The sequence below is a fragment of the Littorina saxatilis genome, unplaced genomic scaffold (genome assembly GCF_037325665.1).
Source record: "Littorina saxatilis isolate snail1 unplaced genomic scaffold, US_GU_Lsax_2.0 scaffold_354, whole genome shotgun sequence".
NCBI classification, from domain to species: Eukaryota; Metazoa; Mollusca; class Gastropoda; order Littorinimorpha; family Littorinidae; genus Littorina; species Littorina saxatilis.
The window spans coordinates 28111-37554 of record NW_027127057.1 but is presented as its reverse complement, the minus strand read 5'-3'; the positions used below and the strand labels follow the sequence as shown (position 1 = coordinate 37554).

Genomic DNA, 9444 nt, shown 5'->3' with positions numbered 1-9444 from the left:
GAAAAAGATGTAATTGAGGCTGAAGAAATAGAATATGAAGACGATGAAGGTATTTTGAATCGTCCTATTTCAAAAGAAGAAGTTTTGATTGCAATGAGAAAGTTAAAACCTCAAAAGTCTGCTGGGCCTGATGAAATAATAGGAGAACTGTTGAAAAATGTTTTTTCTCCAGGGATTGACTTTTTGGTACACTTGTTTAATTTTTTGTTTTCCAAGGGTGTATTTCCAGAAAGTTGGACAGAGTCCATTGTTATCCCTTTGTTTAAGAAAGGCGATGTGAATGATCCAAATAATTATCGTGGAATTTCGCTGTGTAATGTTAGTAGCAAGGTCTATAGTACTGTGATTAATAACAGGTTGCAAGAATGGATTGAATGTAATAACAGTACGGGGGAATATCAAGCTGGTTTTAAGAAGAATTATTCCACTATTGATCATATGTTTACACTTTTGGCCTTTGTACAGAAACAATTTTCTTTGAATCGTAAGCTGTATGTTGCCTTTATAGATTTTGAGAAAGCGTTTGATTCCATCAATAGAGCTTTGCTCTGGCCAATTCTGTTAAAAAACGGTATAAAAGGGAAACTCTTTAGGTGTGTGAAGAGTATGTATGATAATGTAAAAATAAAAGTGAGATGTGGAGCAAAGTTTACGGATTATATTAATTGTACATTTGGTGTTAAACAGGGCGATGTATGTAGCCCAGTTTTATTTTCTCTCTTTATTAATGAATTAGCACTTGAGATAATTGAGAATGGAAGACATGGTGCCACATTTACTGATGACTATTTGGAATTGTTTATTCTTTTGCTTGCTGATGATTTATTGTTGTTATCAGAGACTGTTGTGGGTCTGCAGAATCAGTTAAATAATTTACGCAGGGCAGTGTCTTCTCTTCATTTAAAGGTAAACATGAGTAAAAGTAACATTATTGTGTTTAGGAAGGGTGGATATTTGAGTGCAAGGGAAAGATGGACATATGAGGGTGATATATTACCAGTTGTAAACGTGTATAAGTATTTAGGAATATTGTTTTCAACTCGACTTAGTTTTACTGCTGCCTGTGGCGATCTCTCAAGCCGGGCCAAAAATGCTCTGATGTGTATTATACAAAGATTATCTGTGCTTAATAATAATAGTTTGGATGTTTTTTTGAAGTTGTTTGATTCCCAAGTACAACCAATAGTACAGTATGGTGCGGAGATATGGGGACTGGATAAGGCTGCTCTGCAGTGTGAAAAAGTCAATTTATTTGCACTGAAGAAGTTCTTAGGAGTTCGAATGCGAACACCTAATGATCTTGTATATGGCGAGACAAACAGATATCCGATATATTTGAATTCTATTTTAAGATGCATTAGCTACTGGTTGAAATTGTTAAAGATGGAGGCGCACAGACTTCCTCGTAAATCCTACGAAATGTTGTATAAAATGGATGAAAGTGGTAAAACGAACTGGGCCTCAGGTGTCCGTTGTAAATTGTATGAGTACGGTTTTGGTTTTGTGTGGTTAAATCAGGGCGTTGTTAATGAAAAAGATTTTTTGCGTGTTTTTAGGGAAAGGTTGGTCGATTGCAGATGGCAAGAGTGGGATTATCATGTACAAAATAGTGATAGATTTGCTGTTTATCGGACATTTTGTACTGTACATGACATTAAACCCTATCTTTTGTCGAATATGGATAGGCATCTAAAGTTTATTATGACCAGGTTTCGATTCGGCATTTCAGAAATTGCAGTGCATGCTTACCGATATAGAAAACATAATGCCGATGATTTGATGTGTCCTCTTTGTAAACAAAACCAAGAAGATGAAGTCCATTTTGTTTTGTGTTGTCCATACTATAACAAATTAAGAGAAAAATTGATCCCATTTAAATATTATAAGAACCCAAGCATTTTCCGACTCAGCTTGCTTTTAGCATCACCTCAAGAAACTGTTGTCAGAAATGTATCCCTGTATTTGTATAAAGCCTTTAAATTAAGAGATGTTGTAACCTCATAGTTAAATGCCGTGTAATGTATGTGTTGTGCGATTATTATTTTGTACCTTTTTTGTGTACATCTGTTGAGTTTAATTTATATGCAATGTGAACCGTTTGTTCACACCCCTTCATAAGGGGCTATGGCCTATTGAATAAACTATCTGCGTCTGCGTCTGCGTCTCTCTCTGATTGAGACAAACACTATTGCGTTGGTACCAGCACTTTCATAGCATTTTAGAAAAAGATGAGATTGAAGATGATGAGCATGCTGATGTTAATGACTTGAATAATGAATATGAAGAAATGCTGGATAGACCCATTACCAAAGAAGAAGTGTTGATTGCTATCAGAAAACTGAAATCGGGCAAAGCTGCAGGACCTGATGGTTTAATTGGGGATTTTTTTAAAGCAGCTAGCGAAGATGTGGTGTTGTTTTTAGTGAAACTGTTTAACGCTTTGTTTGATGAGGGAATCTATCCACAGAACTGGTACGATTCAGTTATTGTACCGTTATTTAAGAAAGGAGATAGAAATGATACTAACAACTATAGGGGAATTTCATTGTGTGATATATGTAGTAAATTGTATGGTACTGTTGTTAATAATAGACTTAAAGAGTGGACTGAATTACATAATATTACAGGTGAATGTCAGGCTGGTTTCAAACAAAATTATTCTACTGTTGACCACATCTTCACTCTGCTTGCTGCTGTACAGAAACAATGTTCTAATAATCGCAAACTTTATGTAGCTTTCATTGATTTTGAGAAATGTTTTGACAGTATCTCACGCAGACTGCTCTGGCCAATTTTGATTAAAAATGGTATAAAGGGAAAGTTGTATAGATGTATTAAAAGTATGTATGCAGTGGTCAAGGCTAAAATACGATGTGGTGCTCAACTAACAGATTTCATTAACTGTACAAAAGGTGTGAAGCAAGGAGACGTGTGCAGTCCAATTTTATTCGCTCTATTTATAAATGAGCTGGCATTGGAAATCATGGATAATGGTAGGCATGGTATTACTTTAAACCCTGACATTGTTGAATTGTTCATTCTACTGTTTGCCGATGATATTACTTTGCTGTCTGAAACTGTTGTTGGTCTGCAGTCACAACTACATAGTCTATATTTTGCTTCACAGCGCCTTGAGCTTAAAGTAAACATGGGGAAAAGTAACATCGTGGTTTTTCGTAAAGGTGGATATCTAGCTGCTCGTGAAGTTTGGTATTTTGGTGGGCAAAGAATGGAGGTAGTAAATGCATACAAGTATTTAGGTATTTATTTTTCTACCAAATTAAGCTTTAATTTTGCTTGTCAAGATCTAGTTGCCAGAGCAAAACGTGCAGTACTGTGTATTATGAGTAATTTGTATAAATTCGATAGATTGTCTTTGGATGTTTTTATCAAGCTTTTTGACTCACAAGTTCAACCTATTGTTCAGTATGGTGCTGAGGTATGGGGTCTGATGCAGGCAGCAACAGTAGAAAAGGTGCATTTGTTTGCTTTAAAACGTTTTTTAGGTGTTGACAGGCGTACTCCTAATGATCTTGTTTATGGTGAATTTGGACGTTATCCCATTTACTTAAATTCATATGTACGTTGCATAAGATACTGGCTGAAACTGACAAGAATGGATGACAGTAGATTACCTCGTAAAGCATATAAGATGTTGTTTTCTCTAGATAGCAGAGGTAAATCTACTTGGGCATCACAGGTACGGTTGTGCATTATTGACTGCCGGTGGCAAGAGTGGGATAATCATATTCAGACTAGCGACCGGTTTGCATTGTACCGTACCTTTAAGACAACAAATCTTGTAGAAACATACTTGTCAATTCCAGTAAACAGACACATTTTAAATGTTTTGGTTAAATTTAGATTGGGTATTTCCAGACTTGCTTTACATACAGAAAGGTATAAAGCTGTAAGTGAAAATAATTTGGTCTGTCGTTTGTGTCTATCTAGTACTGAAGATGAATTGCATTTTGTTTTATGCTGCCCTGCACTGGAAAATCTAAGACGTCAATTTATTCCAGCAAAATTTTGTAGATGTCCTTCGAACTTCAAACTTGCACTGTTGTTGTCTGTGAAAAATGAAACTATACTTTGCAATGTAGCTAAGTTCTTGTATTTTTCATTTAAATGTTTAGAAAATGCTGTTTAAGCATTAGTATTTTGTGATTATACATTGTCTTTTCTTCTGTTCACTTGAAACGACGCGTGTGTGGATTGCTGCTGCACACACGCTCTACTTTTGTGTAACCAGCCCCCTTCCGAAAGGGGCTAAGGCCTTAAAGGAATAAAATCTTGTTCTTGTTCTTGTTCTCTCTCTCTCTCTCTCTCTCTCTCCCCCCTCTCTCTCCCTCTCTCATTTTCTCTCTCTAACTCTCTCTCGAATTATCGCTCTTTTCTCTCGCCCGTCTCTCTCTCTCTTTCTTTCTTTCTCTCTCTCTATCTCTCTCTCTCTCTCTCGTTCTCTCTCTCTCTCTCTCTGTCTCTCTCTATCTCTCTGTCTCTCTCTATTTCCCTCTCTCTCTATCTCTTTCTCTCCCTCTCTCTCTCCCCCCTCTCTCTCCCTCTCTCATTTTCTCTCTCTAACTCTCTCTCGAATTATCGCTCTTTTTCTCTCGCCCGTTTCTCTCTCTCTCTCTCTCTCTCTCTCTCTCTCTCTCTCTCTCTCTCTCTCTCTCTCTCTCTCCCTCTCTCTCTCTCTCTCTCTCTCTCTCTCTCGCTCTCTCTCTCTCTCTCTCTCTCTCTCTCTCTCTCTCTATCTCCCTCTCTCCCTCTCTCGCTCTCTCTCTCTCTCTCACTCTCTATGACACCTTGACTGAGCCTTACTGTGTGAAACAGAGGTGGTGAGAGAAGAAGAGCTTGGGTGAGAGGTATAGGGTGACAAGAAGGGTATGGCCGGGGGGGGGGGGGGGGGTGTGCATGTGTGCGTGCGAGCGTGCGTGCGTGGGTGTTTGCTAGTGTGTGAGGTGTGCGTGCGTGCGGTCGTGTGTGTTTGTGTGGTGTGATGCGTGCGAGCGTGCGTGTGTGCGTGCGAGCGTGTGTGTGTGTGTGTGCGTGCGTGCGAGTGTGCGTGCATGCATGCGTGTGTGTGTGTCTGTGTTTGTGTGTTAATTACAAAGCACCTGTTTGTCGCGAACAGCAAAGGAAAAGGGCAGCAGTCGACATTTGTCCTCAATGATGGCGCATGGCGTCACTGGGAATCCAAACAGGTAAAACTAAAAGAAGCCTTTTCGTGTTCGACAGGAAAATTCCTTCAGGGTTCACGCTGCTCAAGTTTCAGAGTTACCTGTGACGTAGCTGCCGGGCTGGGAGGGGAGGGGGGGGGGGGGGGGGGCTTTTGGCATTGTCCTCGTGAAGAGAGGAGCAGGAAAGTCACCCCGCAGTACAAAAGTCACAACGCAAAGTCACGGTCTAGTTTATAGCTGGTAACCGCATTTCTCTTGTTTGAATTCACTGCAGCACTCCAACTCTAACTTTACTGTTTGTGTTTAATGGTGTGTGTGTTTTTAACCCCGATCTTTCTTATTCCTTATTCAACTTTCCTTTGTTTGCTTATTTGTTTGATGGTCTGACTGTTGTGGGTTTTTGTCACTAATCTGTTGGGGGTTTTGTCACTAATCTGTTGGGGTTTTTGTCACTAATCTGTTGTGGGTTTTTGTCACTAATCTGTTGGGGTTTTTTGTCACTAATCTGTTGGGGTTTTTTGTCACTAATCTGTTGGGGGTTTATGTCACTAATCTGTTGGGGTTTTTTGTCACTAATCTGTTGGGGGTTTGTGTCACTAATCTGTTGTGGGTTTTTGTCACTAATCTGTTGGGGGTTTATGTCACTAATCTGTTGTGGGTTTGTGTCACTAATCTGTTGGGGGTTTGTGTCACTAATCTGTTGTGGGGTTTTGTCACTAATCTGTTGTGGGTTTTGTGTCACTAATCTGTTGTGGTTTTTTTGTCACTAATCTGTTGTGGGTTTTGTGTCACTAATCTGTTGGGGGTTTTGTGTCACTAATCTGTTGGGGTTTTTTGTCACTAATCTGTTGGGGTTTTGTGTCACTAATCTGTTGGGGGTTTTTGTCACTAATCTGTTGGGTTTTTTTGGTCACTAATCTGTTGTGGGTTTTTGTCACTAATCTGTTGGGTTTTTTTTGTCACTAATCTGTTGGGGGTTTTTGTCACTAATCTGTTGGGTTTTTGTCACTAATCTGTTGGGGGTTTGTGTCACTAATCTGCTGGGGGTTTTGTCACTAATCTGTTGGGGTTTTTTGTCACTAATCTGTTGGGGTTTTTGTCACTAATCTGTTGGGGGTTTGTGTCACTAATCTGTTGTGGGTTTTTGTCACTAATCTGTTGGGGGTTTATGTCACTAATCTGTTGGGGTTTTTTGTCACTAATCTGTTGGGGGTTTTTGTCACTAATCTGTTGGGGTTTTTGTCACTAATCTGTTGGGGTTTTTGTCACTAATCTGTTGGGTTTTTGTCACTAATCTGTTGGGGGTTTGTGTCACTAATCTGCTGGGGGTTTTGTCACTAATCTGTTGGGGTTTTTTGTCACTAATCTGTTGGGGGTTTATGTCACTAATCTGTTGGGGGTTTGTGTCACTAATCTGTTGTGGGTTTGTGTCACTAATCTGTTGGGTTTTTTTGTCACTAATCTGTTGGGGGTTTATGTCACTAATCTGTTGGGGGGTTTTGTCACTAATCTGTTGGGGTTTTTGTCACTAATCTGTTGGGGGTTTGTGTCACTAATCTGTTGTGGGTTTTGTCACTAATCTGTTGGGGTTTTTGTCACTAATCTGTTGGGGGTTTGTGTCACTAATCTGTTGGGGGTTTGTGTCACTAATCTGTTGTGGGTTTTGTCACTAATCTGTTGGGGTTTTTGTCACTAATCTGTTGGGGGTTTGTGTCACTAATCTGTTGTGGGTTTTGTCACTAATCTGTTGGGGTTTTTGTCACTAATCTGTTGGGGTTTTTTGTCACTAATCTGTTGGGGGTTTGTGTCACTAATCAGTTGGGGGTTTGTGTCACTAATCTGTTGGGGGTTTGTGTCACTAATCTGTTGGGGGGTTTGTGTCACTAATCTGTTGGGGTTTTTGTCACTAATCTGTTGGGGGTTTGTGTCACTAATCTGTTGTGGGTTTGTGTCACTAATCTGTTGGGGGTTTGTGTCACTAATCTGTTGGGGGTTTGTGTCACTAATCTGTTGGGGGTTTGTGTCACTAATCTGTTGTGGGGTTTTGTCACTAATCTGTTGGGGGTTTGTGTCACTAATCTGTTGGGGGTTTGTGTCACTAATCTGTTGTGGGGTTTTGTCACTAATCTGTTGGGGGTTTGTGTCACTAATTTGTTGGGGGTTTGTGTCACTAATCTGTTGGGGGGTTTGTGTCACTAATCTGTTGGGGGTTTGTGTCACTAATCTGTTGGGGGGTTTTGTCACTAATCTGTTGGGGGTTTTGTCACTAATCTGTTGGGGGTTCGTGTCACTAATCTGTTGGGGGTTTGTGTCACTAATCTGTTGGGGGTTTTGTCACTAATCTGTTGGGGGTTTGTGTCACTAATCTGTTGTGGGTTTTTGTCACTAATCTGTTGGGTTTTTTTTGTCACTAATCTGTTGTGGGTTTTGTCACTAATCTGTTGGGGGTTTTGTCACTAATCTGTTGGGGGTTTTGTCACTAATCTGTTGGGGGTTTGTGTCACTAATCTGTTGGGGGTTTGTGTCACTAATCTGTTGGGGGGTTCGGATGCTCTCTGTCCGTTTTTACATTTAGTCAAGTTTTGACTAAATGTTTTAACATAGAGGGGGAATCGAGACGAGGGTCGTGGTGTATGTGTGTGTGTGTGTGTGTGTGTGTGTGTGTGTGTGTGTGTGTGTGTGTGTGTGTGTGTGTGTGTGTGTGTGTGTGTGTGTGTGTGTGTGTGTGTGTGTGTAGAGCGATTCAGAGTAAACTACTGGACCGATCTTTATGAAATTTTACGTAAGAGTTCCTGGGTATGATATCCCCAGATGTTTTTTTCATTTTTTGAATGAATGTCTTTAATGACGTCAAATCCGGCTTTTTGTAAAAGTTGAGGCGGCACTGTCACACCCTCATTATATTTAGTCAAGTTTTGACTAAATATTTTAACATCGAGGGGGAATCGAAACGAGGGTCGTGGTGTATGTGTGTGTGTGTGTGTGTGTGTGTGTGTGTGTGTGTGTGTGTGTGTGTGTGTGTGTGTAGAGCGATTCAGACTAAACGACTGGACCGATCTTTATGAAATTTGACATGAGAGTTCCTGGGTATGAAATCCCCGAACGTTTTTTTCATCTGTTTGATAAATGTCTTTGATGACGTCATATCCGGCTTTTCGTGAAAGTTGAGGCGGCACTGTCACGCCCTCATTTTTCAACCAAATTGGTTGAAATTTTGGTCAAGTAATCTTCGACGAAGCCCGGACTTCGGTATTGCATTTCAGCTTGGTGGCTTAAAAATTAATTAATGACTTTGGTCATTAAAAATCTGAAAATTGTAAAAAAAATTAAAAATTTATAAAACGATCCAAATTTACCTTTATTTTATTCTCCATCATTTGCTGATTCCAAAAACATATAAATATGTTATATTCGGATTAAAAACAAGCTCTGAAAATTAAATATATAAAAATTATTATCAAAATTAAATTGTCGAAATCAATTTAAAAACACTTTCATCTTATTCCTTGTCGGTTCCTGATTCCAAAAACATATAGATATGATATGTTTGGATTAAAAACACGCTCAGAAAGTTAAAACAAAGAGAGGTACAGAAAAGCGTGCTATCCTTCTTAGCGCAACTACTACCCCGCTCTTCTTGTCAATTTCACTGCCTTTGCCATGAGCGGTGGACTGACGATGCTACGAGTATACGGTCTTGCTGAAAAATGGCATTGCGTTCAGTTTCATTCTGTGAGTTCGACAGCTACTTGACTAAATATTGTATTTTCGCCTTACGCGACTTGTTTTTCAATCAAATTGATTGAAATTTTTGTAAAGCAATCTTCGACGAAGGCCGGACTTTGGTATTGCATTTCAGCTTGGTGGCTTAAAAATTAATTGATGACTTTAGTCATTAAAAATCTGAAAATTGTAATAAATTTACGTTCATCTTATTCTTCAGTATTTTCTGATTCCAAAAACATATAAATATGTTTTATTCGGATTAAAAACAAGCTCTGAAAATTAATAATATAAAAATTATGATCAAAATTAAATTTCCGAAATCGATTTAAAACAATTTCACCTTATTCATTGTCGGTTCCTGATTCCAAAAACATATAGATATGATATTTTTGGATTCAAAACACGCTCAGAAAGTTAAAACGAAGAGAGGTAAAGAAAAGCGTGCTATGCAGCACAGCGAAACCACTACCGCGCTAAACAGGCTCGTCAGTTTCACTGCGTTTTGCACGAGCGGCGGACTACGGTCATGGGGATG

At 39.3% G+C, this 9444-nt stretch overlaps 1 pseudogene; it reads right to left on the bottom strand.

The window, feature by feature from the left end:
* Positions 1-5527: 5527 nt before the first annotated feature.
* LOC138955525 (mucin-2-like) overlaps positions 5528-9444 on the bottom strand; it is a 29092-nt pseudogene continuing 25175 nt past the window's right edge.